This window comes from Lissotriton vulgaris, chromosome 4_1 (assembly GCF_964263255.1).
Source record: "Lissotriton vulgaris chromosome 4_1, aLisVul1.2, whole genome shotgun sequence".
NCBI lineage: Eukaryota > Metazoa > Chordata > Amphibia > Caudata > Salamandridae > Lissotriton > Lissotriton vulgaris.
In genome coordinates this window covers 999,034,153-999,053,594 of record NC_141691.1, presented here as the reverse complement: position 1 = coordinate 999,053,594, position 19,442 = coordinate 999,034,153, and positions in this window count along the sequence as shown.

Here is a 19,442-nt window from a genome sequence, read left to right as displayed (position 1 = left end):
AAGCAACACTCTGCACCAGGTGTCTGAGTATAGGGCACAAACTAATTTAATAAGAAAGGGAGGCATCCCTAAATCGAATAGCTTTCTCCACAGCAATGTTCTGTCCACTTTATCGAATGCTGTGGAGAAGTCGATGAATGCGCCATAAACATGCCCTCCACGGACTTTCACATATTTTTCCGTAATAACCTGAAGTGCAGTCAAGTTATCTAACGTTCCATGCTTTTGCCTAAAACCTGTTTGTTAAAAAGGCAAAATTTTGGACTCAGTTGCCCAATCGTTGATTAAGGTGAGAATACATTTTGCAAAAACCTTGCCGATGGCGTCAAGCAAAGCAATTTGACGATAATTTTGTGGAAGGTCTCTTGCCCCTTTTTTATATAAAGGGACAAGGATACTCCCTTTCCAGGATGGGGGGGACTATTCCGCTAGCAAAGCAAGATTTAAACACAGGATAAAGAATTTTGCTCCATAATTCGCTCTGTTGTTTTAGCACAGAGATGGGAACCTCGTCAGGACCCATCGCACTGGAAGAGCGCATACTCTTAATAGCAAATTCAATTTCCTTTTCGGTGGGGGAATCGTACACGCAAGAGTCAACATAAGTTACATCATTTTTTAGTTGCAGATTATTATTACTGTACAGATTCTCAATATAATGAACCCAGATCTGCTCATCAATGGCAATTGGCGTAGGACTAACTCAAGTGCCGCAGCCTTTGCCAATTAATGACCAAAATGTCTTAGCTTGGCCGTTATATGAGGCTTCCCGGAGTTGAATCCATACGGAATCCTCCTTATTTCTTTTTAAACTGGCCTTAAGCCTTGCTCTCCTTTTTAGTAGTGCTAATTTCTGATGGGCTTCCTGACTAAATGATAAGTATTGACCCCTTATCACTTTATTTATTTCAATATTTAATAACCGAAGCGATTGGGGGAATACTAAGGATTTTTTAAAGGAGGGGCCCTTCTTGGCTATTGAGGTCACTAATTCTAAAAACTCAGCAAATCCTGATAGTTCCCTCCCATCCCATCGGAATAAATTCTCCACAGTAGAGATTAAAAAAGTCAGCAAACACACAAAAGAACGGTGATTCCAAAAACATTTCCCCGAACTGGCGCCAAAATTCACCACATCCGTGTCGATGTTCCAGGAATCCGCCATAGGTGGGCTGAGAGAAACTGTAAGCATCAACGCATTATGGTCACTAAGTTTAGTATCTACAACCAAAAGATCTTTCAGAAAAGAAGAGAAAGAACAATCTGCGATTACATAATCAATAATAGAGTCTCCGTTTTTTGAATTGTGTGTAAAAGCTGCTGGGATGTCAGAAGGGAGTCTCCCATTTATTATTAGACAATCCACTTCAGAAAGACCTTCCAGAACAAATTTACCTCTTTTATTAGATTTAATATTTGCTGGAAACAAGGCCTGAGGTATATTAAGAGATTCTTCCCTAAGTTTATTTCTGAACAAATCAAGACCACAATTAGATATATTACAGTTCAGGTCCCCAAATAGTAATATATAAGGGGGGGAAGTGTCCATAATTTTAGTTATGAAGGAGAAGAGTACTTTTAAACCATCATTAAAACAAAAGTTTGGGGGAATATAAGTATTTATTAAAACAAGTAATTTGTTGGGACAATCCTTGAATAAGTTTTTTTTTAATTATTGCCTGAAACAATTTATCAGGATCAAGATAGTGGGAATAGTTCCAATTGATTCTATTGGATAATAAGCATGCTATTCCACCCTTCGCATGACCTCTCCTAGAGGGGATTGCACTACCTTCTAAGACAAAGTACTCTTTTTCTAGTATTAATTTACCTTCCACCCACGTTTCCTGAAGGCAAATTATGTCAGCTTCTAGGGAACGTAGGAAACATAGTTTTTCCTTATAATCTTTAAAACCCGCAGTATTCCATGAGATAAACTTCAAATCTCTGTTAAAAATTTGAATGCGGTTTAGGGCAGGAAGTAGATTTGCTAGAGAGAACTCCCGGTAGCCAACTCCATTTTGAATTATCATCCATCAAAACTTGTTTAGGAAGAGGGGGATTTTTATAAAGAACTTGCCTTTCATTTTTTGAGACACATATTTTTAAGTCCTCAGATCTAACTGAAGACCAATCTGTAGGCTTCAAATTAACATTAGAGGTTGATGACAAATTAGTGGATAAACTTTCACTTCGTTTTTCTACGAAATATGGAGTAACATCGATCCCTCTGATTTGTAATTCCTCTGCCCACTGTAAGATGTGATTTAGAGCACCACTGCCTCAAAACAGATACATACAGTGCTAGAGGTAAGCAGCTGGGCTAACCGTACTTGAAATGTCTGAATAGCGTTTGGGACGTCTGATGCCCTTAGTTCATTGGTGGGTGCCAAACTGTGTTTTAAGTACGCATTGGCATATTTGTGTGGCACTCTCCCTCACTTACTGAGATGGCACCTCTGGCAGCTTCTCCCCTCAAAGGCCAGCCTGTTGTCATCATAACATCACATCCAACATCGTTCAAATATCCAACATCGCATTCCAGATAACACCAGATCACAGCACCAGATAAAATATCACAACCAGAGCGGCTGATAAGTTTGGCAGCGAAGGGGGATGGAGCCCCCCAGAACTGAACAATAAGATAATTTTTTTGTCTGTTGTTTGATCAGCCTGGCACTCCCCTTGTCTGGAAAAAGGTGAGGACGTGGACCCTCAGCCCATACAGACGGGCTGTGGCTGATCACAGGCAGTCTGGCTTTAGTGCTGGTGCTGCCTGGTGCGAACAGCTTTGATGGTGCCCCTCAGTGACCTACTGCTCCGCTGATCCCTCACTATCACCCTGCAAGAGGGCCCTCCATCTCTCTACAGCCACTCTCTCACATGTATTTAATTTATTTTATAGTGTTACTTATACCAATGCAGGGTGTCAGAGCACTTTATATCACACACATACCTTATACACAGACAACAAATCATAATCATACAACTATGCAAATCAATGTATAGGAAATGTTACATAAAAAATTAGGACTACAAGTAGGGGCAGTTACAAGTCATCCATAATAGTAGGAAGTATATTTTAACAGTACTCCGCCTGAAGAAGAACAAACTTGGGATTTAAACATAACACAGTAGTTTGGGTTGGTTTAATTAGTAAGAATGCATTCCTACCCAATCCTTTTTTTACTAATGAAGTACCGGGGAAAAAAATAATGTTCTAAACCTATGCCGGCTGTTTGCATGCAGCTTTTGATGCCATTTCATTGCTCCCTGTGCTGTATTAGAATGACTGTAACATGTAAACTGCAAGTAACAAAAGAATCTCTGTGGCAAAAGTAGTGTCCGATGACCTACCTGTATACAGTAAAATTCCGTAATCTGCGTGTTACACATGCTTTGCAGTAGGAAAATTAACCCTTTGCGCTTCTTTATAAAGAGTCAAGACTACACCTAGACAAAACTCAGAGTTCTCCAGCAGGTGCATTAATCACCAAAGTTATCTTGACAGTTTTATTACTGCCTGGAAACTGCTAGGCACACAGGGAACTCTGTAGTAGGTGCTTTCAACCCCATAAAATATTTAAAAATGCAGAGTCCCTTGAGCTCAGTATCCGGTGCGGTGGCACCAGCTGCACCACCCTAAAGCCGGCCCTGATCACATCTTAGGTAACTTCAAATTTAACATCAAAACATGACATTCAAATTCTCATCTAGCATAATAATGCATCACATCATAATACAAGACATCCAACAAGAGGTCACATTCAAAATAACAATACATCACCATACGATCTCACCATAGCATCCCTTACAGCATCACATCTTGACATAACATCCATCTTCCCATTTGCAATCACATTCAGCATCATAATTATGTGCAGCATCATATCACATTTGCAAATACCTCTCATCTATCAGATAATATAATATTGACAATCAAATAAATAACATCACATCCATCATCATATCCATTGCCAGCAAATCCACTTTCAGACAAGATTGCGAATATTCGGGGGCGTGGCCAACAGCATGGCCGGTTAGGACGTGCAGCTGCGGAGCTCCTGCAAGGCGGCCCAGTGATCCGGTGCAAAACTAATCCTGCACTCCAAAAACAACAGCTGAACTGTGGCTAAGGGTGTCCTGCACCGGTGCGAAGAAAGAAAAGCGGAGGTTTTTGGTGCCAAAATCGATATAATTACTCCGGAGTGACCTGTTCGCTTGCCCAGTTGCACCAACATGGCGGCCGTCGGCTCCTGGGAGCGCGGAAAGTGGTGAGCGCTGATTCCCAGATCTCCACTTTATCGTGTGTGTGGCGGCGGGGGACGTGGGACGAGACAACCAGGTTCGCAGTGAGCCCCCACATTGACCCCCCCCTCACTCTCCTACCCGGCAAGAGAGTGAACATCCAAGGGGGACCTATACCAACATGGCGCCCGGAGCGGTGTAGGCGGGACGGCGGCTCCGAGAGCCACGGACGGAGCGCCCGGCAGGCTGGAAGAGGAGAGGCCGGTGAGTGCTGCGGAGTGAAGAGAGCCCCACTGCGGGTGTGCGGTGGACCACCTACACGGGAAGTGAGGCGCGCGGGGGGTGCGAGCCTAGCCCGCCCGCGGGACCGTGTACCCTGTACTCTGTACTCCAGCGGCCAGGTGGGGAGTGCTAAATCGGAGCCGGGACCCCCCACTCCTGCGGGACAACATAGCGGGAGCCCCTGCCTGGTGATGGGTCTTACACGCCACTAGTTCGACGCCCAGAGGAGACGACCCTCACCCGCCCGGACTGCGACACTATAGGCGGGAGCAGCAAGGACACCCAGATACAAGCCGTCCCCCGGGAGGTCTGTGGAGCTGAGGGTGGAGACGGCAGACGGAGCAGCCAGCGAGGAGAGGCGAGACTCCATAGGGCCCAAGACCCGGGCAGACCGCCCAGTACATAATAGCCGGCACCTTGTAGATCGGGACACTGGTGCACCTGCGGGCTAGAGCCAGGAGCCGGGCGGGGGGCGAGCACTCCCTACTAGAGAGGGGACGCCTGCGGCCACTCGTGGAGGCACCCGGCTGTGTGACTGGGCGCGGCCTGCCATACACACAACCGGAGGCGAAAGGGAGACCACCGGGGTGCACCGCATCGCAGCAACCTTACAAGTAGGTCGCGACACAAGGGCGCAGAGCAGCGGTCGGTGATCCAAAGCCGAGAAAGGGCGTGGCCAAGGGTACCTATACCTGGCGGTCAGCGATCAAGCGGCTGCCCACAACAAGGCCTGTGGACTTAGCGCCAGGCGTACCACCCGCGACGGGCTGACGACCACTGAGCTGGTGAGGTGACGCGGACAAGGCCGCAGCTGGTCGGGATACGACGCCAGAGCCCGAGTCTCGACCCCGACACAGTGGGGATCAAGAAGGAAGCCATACGATGTGGTGCCCGGCCGGACAGCTACAGAGGACAGAGAAGAGCTTGGGCAGGAGGGGAGTACCTGGAGGCCACATCCAACACCCGGGTGAAGGCCGACGACTGGCGGCGGACACGCTCCGGCGGCAGCTGCAGGACGAAACATGGGGAAAAAGGAGATCCAGTTGAAGGGCCCCAAACAAGGCCCCATGGACAACTTTGCGGCGCCGCGCCCAGTGGCTGAGGGCCTCCTAACGGCGCAGACCTCACGCTCAGATACTGATCTACTGATGGCGGCGATCCAGGCCTCCCGCTCGGATATCCAGGAGTCCAGAGCGGCGCTGGAAGTCAAAATTGGCGAGGTGGGGTCAGAAGTGACACTACTGAGGCAGGACTTTCGGAATCTGTCCGACAGGGTCACATCGGCGGAAACGCGAATGGGTGAGGCCGAAGACTCGATCACGACTCTCCGAAGAGACATGGCGGAGCTGCAGGCCTCCCACCGTCAGCTTGCCTGGAAGGTGGACGACGCCGAAAATAGGGCGAGTCGTAATAACCTGCGCTTTGTTGGATTTCGAGAAGGAATTGAACAGAATGATATGGTATCCTTCCTGCACACGTGGCTACGGGACGCATTTCCGCAAGCACAATCCTCCCCGTGTTTCATAATAGAAAGGGCGCACAGGGCTCTCTTTGCGAAACCTCCAGAAGGGGCACGACCGCGACCGGTGATCGCACGTTTTTTGAACTTTGCAGACAGAGACTTGATACTAAAAGAGGCAAGGAAGAAGGGTGAGATTCGGCTAGAAAACTCGCACGTCATGATCTTCCCAGACTACAGCCAGGAGGTGCAAAAGCAGAGGCGGTCCTTCGACTCGGTGAAGGCTAAACTGAGAGACCTAAAAATATCATACATGCTGCTTTTCCCGGCGAAACTTAAAGTGATCTTCAATGAAAAGACCCTTTTCTTCACGCACCCGGAGGACGCGTGGCAGTATTTGGAAGAGCGCCCGATCCTTAACAGTAGGGAGACGGCGAGGCGTGATGCGCTAGATCGGTCGCTGAGGAATGCGACACAATGGGAACTTCCGAAACCCCAAAGACTGAAATCCAGAAGATCTAAGAGACAAACACCAGCAACGCCGTATAGAGGCCCCGATACGGGGAGAGCGCGGAAGGGGCGCTCCGCCTCTCCGAGAGGTGCAACCGCACAAGGGTCAAGATTTGCAGTGCTGCAAAACACGGCACGATCGAAAGGAGATGAGGAGGAGATACTGGATAGCCACACATCGGACGGGGAAGAAGAGGAAGAAGAAGGACAATCAGACCATCCGTTAGTTAAAGAGATCAGGGGCCTGGCACAAGACCTGTCGGGGCAGCACAGTGCACCCGAGTCGGAATCTCAAGACTCCAAATCCTAAAAGTTGCAAGGCCAAAACGTGCAGTACACTGAGCCTACAGTGCCTTGGAGAAACAGTTGGCGACTGGATAACTGAATGGACCTGCAGGACTGAAATGGCAGCCCGCTGCAGAGAAGCACGCAAGTTGACACACCCCCTTCATTGTGTTTGTTTGACTGGTTTATAGGGTTGTCTGGTTTTCATTAGGGAGGGTTTGGTGGGTGGGAGACAGGCCTACTCCTTCGGAAAGCTATGCCTGGTACACGGGCACAACTGGAAGGGGAGGGAGGTGGGGTGGGGGAGGAGGGTTTTCAAGTTTGTTGGGAGGGGCTAGGTGGGGGACACAAAGGATTCAGGTAGAGAAGCACTCACACACGTTATGCCTTCCAAACACCTCCAACGGCCAGAGTTGGGCCAATTATAGTTACAGCACTCTCCAATGGCAGGTACCGTAGGCGCGTCGCAAGAAACGGGCAAAGGGCTGAGCATCCTGACATGGAATGTTAATGGGTTGGGATCTAAGATAAAGAGAGGATTAGTGAATACGTACATTAAACAAGCGAAACCCGACATTATTTTCCTGCAAGAGACCCACCTGAGGGGCACTCAATGTGCCTTCATTGCTAGGGGCAGGTACAGGGTATTGGTTCTTGCGGGTTATACGTCAGACTCCAGGGGAGTGGCGGTAATAGTTAGGAAATCCCAGCCCTTCTCCATTACCCGTACGTGGATCGACTCGCAGGGCACATATGCGGGTGTGCAGGGCACTTGGAATAGACACACTTACACACTGATATCTGCATAAGCACCACCCAAATTGCAATCACGCACGAACGCCTCGATCGCGAACATCCTCTTTGACACTGCAGACACGCTGCAGGTGGTAGGGGGGGACTTTAATGACGTGATGAGTGTCGACCTTGATAGATCTGGCAAAACACTAGACGACGGACGCAGGACTGCATTATTTGACCTGATGTCCAACATGGGGCTGACAGATGTCTGGAGGTGGTTACACCCAACGCAGCGTGCATACTCCTACTACTCGGGGGCGCATCAAACGTTCTCGCGCCTTGATTATGTTTTTATACCTCGACAATGTCTGACAACAGGAGACATCGCTGAGTATAGGGACAGGGGTATATCTGACCATTCACCTATGTATGTAAGAATAGAACGAGATAGGGCTAGGGACACGGGATCCTGGCGCCTCGCGGCCTGGGATCTCCAAAATCCGAAACTACTGAGAGACGTGAGGACAGACATAAAGTTATATTTTGCGGACAATGAGGGCTCGGTTGCATCGAAAATCACTCTGTGGGAGGCCCTGAAACCAGTCCTACGAGACAGGATTAGACTTCGATTAGGGGAGGACAGACGGAGACGACAGACGGAGGTGGCAGCCCTGGAACAATCTATACTAGACTGGGAGGGTAGATACTTAACCCATAAGTCCGAAAGCACTTTGCGGCGTCTACTCGACGTCCAGAAACAGTATAGGGAACTAGTGACAAACGAAGCCAAGACACAGTCATTAGCTACCTTACACAGACTGTACGATGTGGGGGACAAGTCGGGGAAACTGCTGGCGTGGCTCAGTAGGAAAGAGAGGGCTGAAAGATGGATAGACAGCATTGACACTACAAGAGGAATCACGGTCAACACAGACGCAGAAATAGCAGAAGCCTTCGCTACCCACTACGAAACCTTTTATGCCGCCCGCGACCTGGCGATGTACGAGGAGGCCCTCCACTATCTGGAAGGTACCACCCTACCGATTCTTCTACCGGAAGACATGGAGACGCTAGAAACAGACATAACACTAGATGACGTCACAGATGCTATAGCTAGGCTCCGACCAGGTAAATCTCCAGGCCCGAATGGGTTCCCTGCAGAACTCTATAAACGCACGTCAGACCTATTGACCCACCATCTCCGGGGCCTACTCGTTAGTGCTCTGGAGAAAGGAATACTCCACCAGATCTTACTTTGGCCACCATAATACCACTGTATAAGGAGGGCAAGCCGCAGAGTGACTGCGCCTCTTATCGGTCGATATCGTTGCTCAACACAGAGGTGAAAGTGCTGGCGACCATCTTGGCGGTTCGCTAGAGGGCGGTAATAACGGGACTGGTACATATGGACCAGTCGGGTTTTCTACCTGATAGGGCAACAAAGCTGAATCTTAGAAGAACTCATAATTGGCTCCAAGAGGTAAAGGAGAGAGAGGACCCACACTGGTTCCTCTCCCTGGATGCTGAAAAAGCTTTCGATGCAGTGCACTGGCCCTTTCTGTTTGCTGTTCTGCAGAGGCTTGGATTCGGGCCGAAGTTTGCGGCATGGATCAAGCTGCTTTACACGGGTCCAAGGGCGAGGGTGAGGGTTAATGGTACGCTATTGCGTGAGTTTTCCATCCAGAGAGGTATCAGACAGGGCTGCCCCCTGTCACCACTTCTCTTTACGCTCGTGATTGAGGTCCTTGCGGCCAGAATCCGGCACAACGCGAATATCCACGGCTTTACCGCGGGAGAGTCGGCACTGTCCCAGGAAAAGATCTAGCTCTACGCAGACGACGTCCTGTTATATATAACGAAGCCCGAAACAACAGTGCCGGGCCTCTTCGGAGAATTGGAACACTATGGTGAACTCGCGGGTCAAAAAATAAACTGGCACAAATCAGTACTTTACGATCCGAGGGGGTGCAATCAATGGGGGAGACTGCCCGGGGACCTGAAGACAACGGTGGAAGGGTTCCAATACCTAGGGGTATATATCACGACAAACGCTACTTTTTCGTTCCAAAAGAACCTGGAGCGAATCATTGTGAACGCGGTGGCGGATATGGACCGCTGGAGACAGCTCCCATTAACACTCCTGGGAAGGGCGGCCATGTATAAAATGATCATTCTACCGAAATTTTTATATGCCCTCCAAAATTAATACTATCCACTACATACAGCGGTCTTCAATAGGATCCATGGTGATCTGAGATCTCTCCTTTGGCTTGGTAAACAGGCGAAGGTGGCCCTGACCACCCTACAAAGGCACCAATACAGTGGGGGTATCTCGCTCCCCAATTTGGAACCCTACTACTGGGCGGAACACCTGACCCCCATCAATGATTGGCTTCATGCGGCGGCAGACCACCCGACGTATGCATTAGAAAGAGCTAAGCTGGCGCCCAGGACAGTACTATGGTACCTATATGGGAAGGTCAGAGGAGCCCACCTTCTCCCAGCTACGTGCATTACGTTAAAGGCCTGGACGAAAGCTACAAAACGCATGGGCTGGGAGCGGAAACCTACGCGGCAGACACCACTGTGGCAATGCCAATGGCTCGGCAAGCTACATAAATTGCGCGGATTCAAGAGATGGGACGACATCGGTATCTCCACTATAGGGGATGTCATAGCCAGGGGGGAGCTGAAATCGTTCGGGGCTCTTCAAACAGAGTTCGGGTTGCACCAAACGCAACATTTCAAATATGTCCAGTTACGCCATGCCTGGAGGGCCCAGAGTATCACGCTCCTTGATATTCCCGAATATGCACCATTGGAGGGTAGGCTGCTCCAGGAACACATGGAGGGGAAGGCGGTGTCCTTCACCTATAAAACACTGATGAACCATATGCTGGGTGACTTAACAAAACTTAGACACACATGGGAGACAGAGGTGGGGGAGATGGAGGACTTGGACTGGGAGATAGTCTTGATGCACCCCCGGGAAGTGGCCATCAAGTCCAGGCTACGGCTGATCCAATTTAACTTTCTCCACAGAACGTATTTTGACAGGGCTCGCTTATGTAAAATGGGAAAAATAGAGAACCGGGGTGCCTTAGGTGCCTACAGGCAGAGGGCGATTTCTTCCAAACGGTATGGACCTGTACTGTTATACAGAGGTACTGGACGCAGATATTCCGGGAACTGGAGGAGATTCTCGGGCCCAAATCCCCCTAGATCCCAAATTGGCACTTCTTGGGATGACGACAGAGGTAGACTTACCCCGCCCACTACTCACCTTCTTAGTCCTAGCATTGGTAGTGGCCAAACGGGATATTGCAAAACACTGGGGAGCACACACACCCCCGGACTTGGAGGAGTGGAGAAGGGGCTTAGACCTGTATATGGCAGCGGAAAGGGTCACGTATAAAGCTAGATGTTGTCCCAAAAAATTCAGGAAAGTCTGGTCTAAATGGAGGCACTATCATGGGTTGGATGGGGGACTATTGGGGGAGGTGAGAAAGAGGAGTGGGGGTGCCACAGCGCTTGGAGGAGGTACGGGAAGGTCTGTACGGACGGACTATCGAATGCGGGTGGAGCGGAGAGCCACTAGGCAAAGCAGGATTTGAATGAATGTGTATACCGTGATGATGATGGGGTGGAGGAGGAGGGGCGGGAATGTGTCATAGATGTTGTCTTGCAATACACCTGTGTACCATAGAATCCTAACTAGAGTTTCTTTTCATGTTCAAACACCTAGGGGGGAGGAGGGAGGTATGTTAAATAACAAAAACAAAAAAACAGAAACTGGGATGGCCAGAGTTTAATTGTAATTGGTAATAGTGGATGAACATATCACACTAGAAACGATCGCCGCCCGACCTCATGGGGTGTGGGCTAAACGGCTGTGTATCTAATGGATGTAACACATTAACAGCTGATGTATACAGTGGTCCACGGAAAGACAGTGCAATGGCTCCTTGTGTATCTGCAATAAAAATTAATTTAAAAAAAAAAAAGATTGCGAATATTCAAGCCAGCCTCCTTCTTTCCAAGCAGCTGGAGGAGACTATGGGGGGCTTATTACACCGTAGACCACAGCTTGAATCCTCTAGGACCCTTGAAAGGTTTAACCCTATCTCTATGGAAGACTTTCTCACAGCAATCTGTAAACTTAAGTACGGCTCTGTATCTGACCTGTGTCCCCTGGCCTGTTGTCCTGAGGGGCAGGTGTCAACAAGCCTCTTGCTAACAAACTTTTGAATGCTTCTTTATCATCAGCCATAGTGCAGGGTGCCTGGAAGCAGGCAAAAATTATGTCTCTTCTAAAGTAACCCCAGGCGAACCCGGGTGAACCTTATAATTACAGACCAATTTCTCTTATTCCAGCCCTGAGAAAGTTTTGGAGAAGCATGTTAACTACCAGCTCGCCCCGGATTTGGAAAGTAAAAATGTTTTGCTTCCAAGCCAATCTGGCTTCCGCCCGAGTTTCAGTACAGAGACAGCGCTAGTGGAAGTGGTGCCCTGGATGTCAGGGCGATGCTGATTATGCTTTATCTTTCTGCGGCCTTCGACACAGTACCCAACTCCAATCTGCTGGCCCATCTCCAAACCATTGGAATTAGGGGGCTTGCGTGGGACTGGTTAGCTTCATTCCTAGAGGGGAGAGGTCAGGAAGTTTGGTGCCTGTGGTCTTTTAACTCCTTCGACGCTCATGACGAGCTCAGCTCGTCATGATGTACACCTCCATACACTCATGGCGAGCTGAGCTCGCCATGAACAATGGAATATCCAAAATGTCAGCACAGGAGGAAAATGACACAAGCATCGATGGTGTTAATGGCTGCTGACACACCATCAGCTCAAATGTAATGTGGAAAAAACAGAGATACTCTTCTTTGGCGTAAGGGCACAAGAGCCCTGGCAGTCCTTTTAGCCGGTGGATGCTGCTCCCCCACTATGCCAGGCTAGTACAGTGAAGAATTCAAGCAGTACGTTTGATGGCGAGCTATCCTTTCTGTCTCAGGTTACTGCTGTGAATGGGACTTGGGACTTGTTTTGGTCTTCTGCATGTCTTCAATAAGGAAACAGGTAGTTCAGGCCTTAATAACATCTAGACCTGACTACGGTAATGCACCGTACTTGGGTCAGCCTGACTTCCTGATTAGTAAATTAATTGTGGTCGAAAACGCAGCAGTCCAGACTCTCGGTCTGCCTGTGAAAACACACGTTTCCCATTTAAGGGCTTCCCATCAGGAAGAAGATCCTTTTTAGGTCGAGCCCATAGCCAGCGCATGTGCTGCTCTGAAAGACATGCTGTCTCTATAGTGGGGGCTGCTGTAAGCCCGCCTAATCTTTTGATTGGTTGCTTCAATTGTCCTTAAAAAATGGTTCCTTACCAGTGGTTAATCTTCCCTCGTTGTCCCGCCTTTTTGCCTTTTGTTTACTACCACAGAACATTCCCTATTACATGTGGCATTATAATTAGCAGCTTATCAGGTCGTTTTTCGGCACTATTTTCATAGTTTCCTGCTCGTGGAAGCTTGTTTTGCTTTGCCTTCACCCGCCTCCGCAACACCCTCAACAACACTGCTTGCCCGCCACCGCCACCCACAGGTCCCTGCTGGAAAGACGGCGCGAAATCCTCCGTAGTGTGTTTAAACATAACGCAAAAGTATACGAATGCTAATGTTAAAAAAAACGGTTGGATAAACTTAAAAGTATGGTACAAGATGCGCGGATTTCATTATGACCCTATTCGACTTTTACAAAGCTGGCATTATGCAAAGTTTTCCTTATTTTCACTACATTGTAGATCACGAATAGTTACTAAATCACCTAAGCGCACAAAACCACAATAAATAACGACACTAACGGCGATTAATAATACACCAACCAACACAATAAAAAGCAATTTGAAAAGCAACGTATTAAAAGAAAACACGTATGGTAATGTAAAATACTAATATCAAAATGACCACAGCATTTACTTTTTTTCCTGTCCGCTTTCTACTTTCACTGTCATGCGAATGCGAGGCTTTCGGTGTGCTCCTGCCAGGGGCACTCGAGTCGCGGGGATTGATGTGAATCCCAGATATTTGCCCCTTTCAGTGTTGGAGTGGTGTTGGCCTTTAATGCCTTGTCCCGTGTACCTGTCCTGTATACCACATTCAAATAGACGTGCGCTGTATTGTTTTTGCAAGAATCTTGTTAATTATGAAATATGCTACCAGCGAACGCGTTTTTTTGTAAAAAGGCTCCATTTCGCTAAGATTCCTTTTCAGGAATTGCTTCATATTAAGAACTGTACCATTCCCCTTCTGGAATGGTTTGTATGTTTTTTGTATGTATTCATGAAGGTACTACTTTCTCGAGTCACAGTTTTGTTAGAGTTCACACACCAGTGCGTCTGTATTCCTAGTAATAACATCAAACCCCTTCTAGTATCGTCTTGTATTCACTCCTATTTTTCTAGTCTCAGCACTACCTCGCTTCACAAACATTGCCTCTTGACGACTTGATCCAGTCGCTGTTATGGAATCACCATCCTCTGTTTGCAGTCACCATCTTTTGTTCATTTCGTTTTGATTCATCGTCCACGTGCCAAATTCTACCTGCCTCTTTAAACCACCTGAGCAAGTATGTATTGCAGTGTCCTCTCACGTCTGTGATAGAATGGCCGGTCAGTCTTCTGACACCCAAAAGCATTCCTTCACAATTTACTGTGATATCCACTGGTTGTTCTTTGTCTTTTACTGCTTTGGAATGACAACAACTTTCAAGTATTGGCTGAATTTTGGGCACATCTGTTAATCTTTTGCCGGCCCAGGTTGAAGTTACTGATGTTTTTCAAGCTGCTGCTTTTGTGTATTGCAGTTATATTATCGAATGTATATTTTTTGTATTGTTTTTGCCTATTAAAAGTTGTCTATTGTAAGGTGATATCTTGCTCTGATTCAGTGAAGTGAAAATTAATTCACTGGCCGATGCAAAATAAGTATAACTTTGACCTTTTGGAAACTGTTGTCATAAAAGTGGTCAAGTGGTAAGTATGAGTAGGTCAATCAGATTGTGCGAAAACATGACTTTAGTTCACTGAAGTATATAGTTCCACTAAAAAGGCCTGCCCCCTGTCTCGTATGTAAAACGCATCAGGAAGCAGGTGTTTTTACAGGTTTCATTACTTTGTTTCACAATAACTTAACTGGAGGGTTATATGCGTCAGTGCATTATCTATGGTGTTTTTCATTTCCCCATTAACACCCGAAAATTTTAAAATTTCAAGACCTATATTGGCCATAGTTCCCGCGAAAACATGTTCTCTGCAAACAACTTGGCACGCAGATGGGATATCCTGGTCTATTGAAGCAAGTCATTTATTTTGCCAGCCTAGAGCGTAACTTCTCTGCCCTAAAAAATCAACACATCTCTTAGAAACGACACCCGTTTCTTTAACACCCCATCTTCTTTCAAAGCCAATGTTTCTGAACCATTTCACTATATAACCAGTGTGACCGTAACTTCTGTTTGATTTGCGACATCCATGTAGCTATTAAGTCACTGGTAATAAAGACTGTACCTCTATGAATGCTCTCCTTGTATACTGCAAGCCTTTGGTGTAATATGTCCCTCCTCATACAGTACCAAGATCTCCTGAGCATCCCCACCCCTTGTGCAGTGGACCCCATCCACACACACACTCATGTGATGCAAGTGTACTGTAAACGGGTACACATTGCTGTGTAATGTCTTCATGCCCATCCTGTCTTCATTCCCTCAGCTACTGTCTAAAGCCCTTCTAGGGTGGAGCAGTCCCCACACCCCTTCCTTCCTTAGACTTTTTTTGGCCGAGCTTCAGTGATTGGTGCCTGGTACTCCCTTATTCCGCCTTGGATGAATGAAAGGCTGCGTCAAGCACAACAATTGCGGCAGGCCTTACTACATGTTTCTCTTTTAACCAATCTCTAGAATCAGTAAATAAAACGTGTTCTGTGGTGTCCTGTTTCTATTCTACCTTCTTTTATTTTGGTATTCCTCTCCTGGAGAAATACTTGTGTGTTGTGGTCCGACCGGTCTTTGAGAGGAGGCCGCAGAAGACTCTAGAGCGGTTGACTTACCCAGCAGCCTGAGCCTGCTAGGCTTTGTGTATCCAACAATTTTCACGTGATTTAAGGTTCCAGCCCTGCCAAGTGCCATGGCATAACAGGTTTAAAAAACGCCTTCCAGTGCATGCTCCCGCATCACCGCACTGAAAGGCAAAGTCACACAACAAGAGATACTTAATACCTGCTTTCACTCAAGGTGCTGCACCAACAGGAGCTGTCTGACTGCAGTCATACTCGTAGTGCAGGCAGTGCCTTTGAGCCCGGGGTTCAGGCAGTGGTGAAGTTGTTTTAGATATAAGTCTTGGGCTTCTTGTAATGACATGTTTGCATGTGATTAGCTCTCATCATCACCCTCTGCTGTGACTTGAAGTGGCGGCCCTGCACTCATCTCACATTAAACCCCGCCCATTCAGAGTTCCTGTTGACCATTCTATTTTTTTAGTTAAAGTCCAGAAACAGTGTGCTGAGGTTTTGTACAGCAGATTTGTAAAAGATCACTAAGCTACTTCTGTGCGCAAGGATCATCGTGCTTTCAAGTAATCCCCCCCCCCCTCTAATCTATCGAGGTATAATCTGGCCATTATTCATAGGAACCCTATATTGATTTGTGTGAAATACAATCATAGTATTGCTTGTTTAGTTTATTTTCATAGTGTTGTGTCACTTAGCGTTTTCTCTAAGATGTGAATGTTTAAGAAGTTGAGAATAATCTTTAGGGCAGCGCTTTCCTTGAGCTCTTATCCCTGTTGTATGCATTGTACCCCTTTATGTATCTCCTAGTTTGGTCTCATAATAATTACATTTTTCACCATTTATTAATCTGTTACTCAGTTTTCAAAGAAAATTCTGCCCAGATTTCAAACTGCACTTTTACATTTTATGTTGTTAAAGTATTTTAATTCCTGTAGAGAACAGGTCTGTGCATTTTGCTTTGGGGAGAGCACCGGACTTTACAGCAGTTTATAGTACCATTATTATGAACCCCCGAGTCTCTGGTTGCGTAGACCTATTCGATTTGCACCCAGGATAATGTGCTCCGTGGCTAAACATTTAGAAAGTCTAAAAGGCGATACTAATAGGCTATGCCAATGCGTAAGACCCTGTTGCTACTCCATATAGCTCTCCATCAGTATGGTGCTGTTTATCTTAGAGCAAAGATCGGGTTTCATGTTCCAGCCAGATGCCTGCGCTCAGCCAACCTTTTTTGGCCAAAACTCCAAGTATCCAGCTGTCCAGGACGGGAGGCAAGTCCTTTTAGGTTTTAGTACCTTAATCTAACTCCCTTTGGAGTTACGGAACATTTCAGCCACCTCACAGTTTGGGAAGAAATTGAAAACTTGGCTTTTTAATCAAAACTTAATAGTGAGGTCCCTCAGTTAACTTCACACCTTGGATGCATAGTGCCAGGACACTGCACGGAGTTACAGAGCACTTTATATATGCCTGTTATGTTACATTTCATTACATCCACGGTTACATCACATACTCCTTCAAAATTACATTCACCATCTCGTGATATCCCATATTACAACATGCCTCTAATCACATGAGCAACTGGAAAAGCCATCAGGCAACTTTAGTATTGGGCAATGGATTCTTCTGGTGAATTTGTGTGCACAAAGCCTACAGGCACTAAACTACAAACTTCAAAAGAAAAAAACTCCTCTTTAGGATCATGTGATCATATGTGCTCTTGTGACATATGCTGCAACTCAGGAAATATGTATGAAAACCAATTCAGATGAAACCACAGTTCACCAGTACACTAAGAACATGATGGCGCTTTCTTTTTTTCTATTAGCAGATCGCAGCCAAACAGGGTTAGCAGAGGACTGAGGGACATAGCACCAGTATCAATCATGGGTTTGTTGAAAATATATGACCATGATAAAAAAATGAAACAGAGCAGCCCATCAACAAATGACTAGCCTTCAGCATCAATGATCAGGGTGTTCTCAATCTCCAAATTCCCTAGTCCTGTGAATATAGCAACAAAGGACCCTCCATGGATCTAGCCTGAGTAATCTATATTCCGTTTTCGAGGAGTAAGAGAGACGTGGAGGAAAGAGAGAATCACTTTGCTAAAGTGTGACTCTCAACTTTTCAAAACATCACAATTTATTTATAGAAATGTTGGCAAAGAGAGGGGAAGCTGCCAATGCTTGTAGCTGTCCATCCCTTGTCACTGAGGCAATGAACCGCCAAAAGGTATAGAAATGGAAACAGACATAGAAATGTCTTAAATGTGAGATATGTAAGCGAAGACAAGAATGCAAGTGTTTTTCAAGCTCTCCTCTTGTGGAATGCAAAGGCCAAGATATAATTGTGGCACTCAGAATGGAGTTGGTTGGAGGTTTTTCAGAAGTCCTTACAGGAAGTTGGAATGTGATGGAATACACTGGTGATCTAAAGAGAGAACCTTGATGTGGAAAGATGTAAGCTGAAATAGTCATCAGCCTTTGCAGTGATAGAAATGCTCACAGGATATCTAGTAAAACCCCAACAAATGGCAGAAATTGAGAGCGAGACAAGGGAAGTTTTCTATTGTTTCACAGAAAATTCGAAGTCTTATAGAAGGACGATTGCATCAAGCTTGGAGCTATTTCCTGTTATTGCTGGAGATTGGTATACAGAAGGTATGCTTTGAAGGTCCAACATCATAAAAATCGCGGGACTGAAGCATCTGAAAAACCAGCTGTAAAGCTACATTTTTAACTCTTCTTTCCAAGATGTTTGTGTGGGCGAATGAATGTTTGGGGGCCCGTGGTGGCCTCCTTAGAAAGGGAGATAATAAATAGGTCATAAAATCTGAAAAACTCATTGGTCTGATACTAATCTTTCCCATTTCTAAAGGAAATATGCCACAAAACCTATGACTGGAGCATTGAAATTCTAGAAGATGAAGGGACCAAGGCAGTTTTGGATTCATGGGGATTGAAGATGATAATGAAGGGGCTACAGTTGTGTCACTCTCACCAATTCTCTATCTCAAGTGGGAAAAAAACATTTCAGCTGTGGCTCAGTTTGCCGAGATTGGCTATTAAACAGATGGTTATAGTCCCTTGTCAGCATTTTTGATGGAACATTTTTGTGGGTTAGGTCAACCCTATGGCTCCAAAGATAGCACTTGATGCCCGTAAAACGGTGGTAACAGCTCTGGCCTGATCAAGGCTAGATTATGGGAACGCCCTGTATGCTGGAGCACAGGCCCAGCACCTAGCAAAACTGCAGCGCCTGCAAAACGCAGCAGCGAGATTGGTGCTGGACATTCCCAAGTCTGAGCCGATTGCACACAGACCAAGTCTCCTACATTGCCTTCCAATGGATAAAAGAATAAAGTTTAAGTCTGTGTGTCTGGCCTATAAAGCCCTTCATGGATCTGGCTCCCAGTTTCTAAAAACTCATTAAAAACTGTACGAGCCTGCAATGAGTCTAAGATCTAGCCAAGCTAAACTGATTCCAGTCCCAAAACACAAACAGGTCAGGGGTGGGGGGGGGGGGGTGGAAGCTTTCTGCTGCATGCAGCTAAGGCCTGGAACCTCCTTCCAATCTCCATCAAATATAGCCCATCACTGCTTTCATTCAGGAAAGAGGTAAAAACGTGGCTATTTACTTCCGGATAGATCTTAATCCTGACAGTACCCGGGTCTCTCTGAATCTATCCAGCGCCAAGACGCCCATGGGCAATCGCGCACTCTATAAATTCATAAATCAAATCAAATCAAATCTACTTCTTCAGCATCTCAAGTGATAGCCCTGCTTTTTTTCAGCCATGCCTTAATGCATCAAGGAGCATGAGCAACAGCTGGGCTTGCACAGCCTGAAGATCC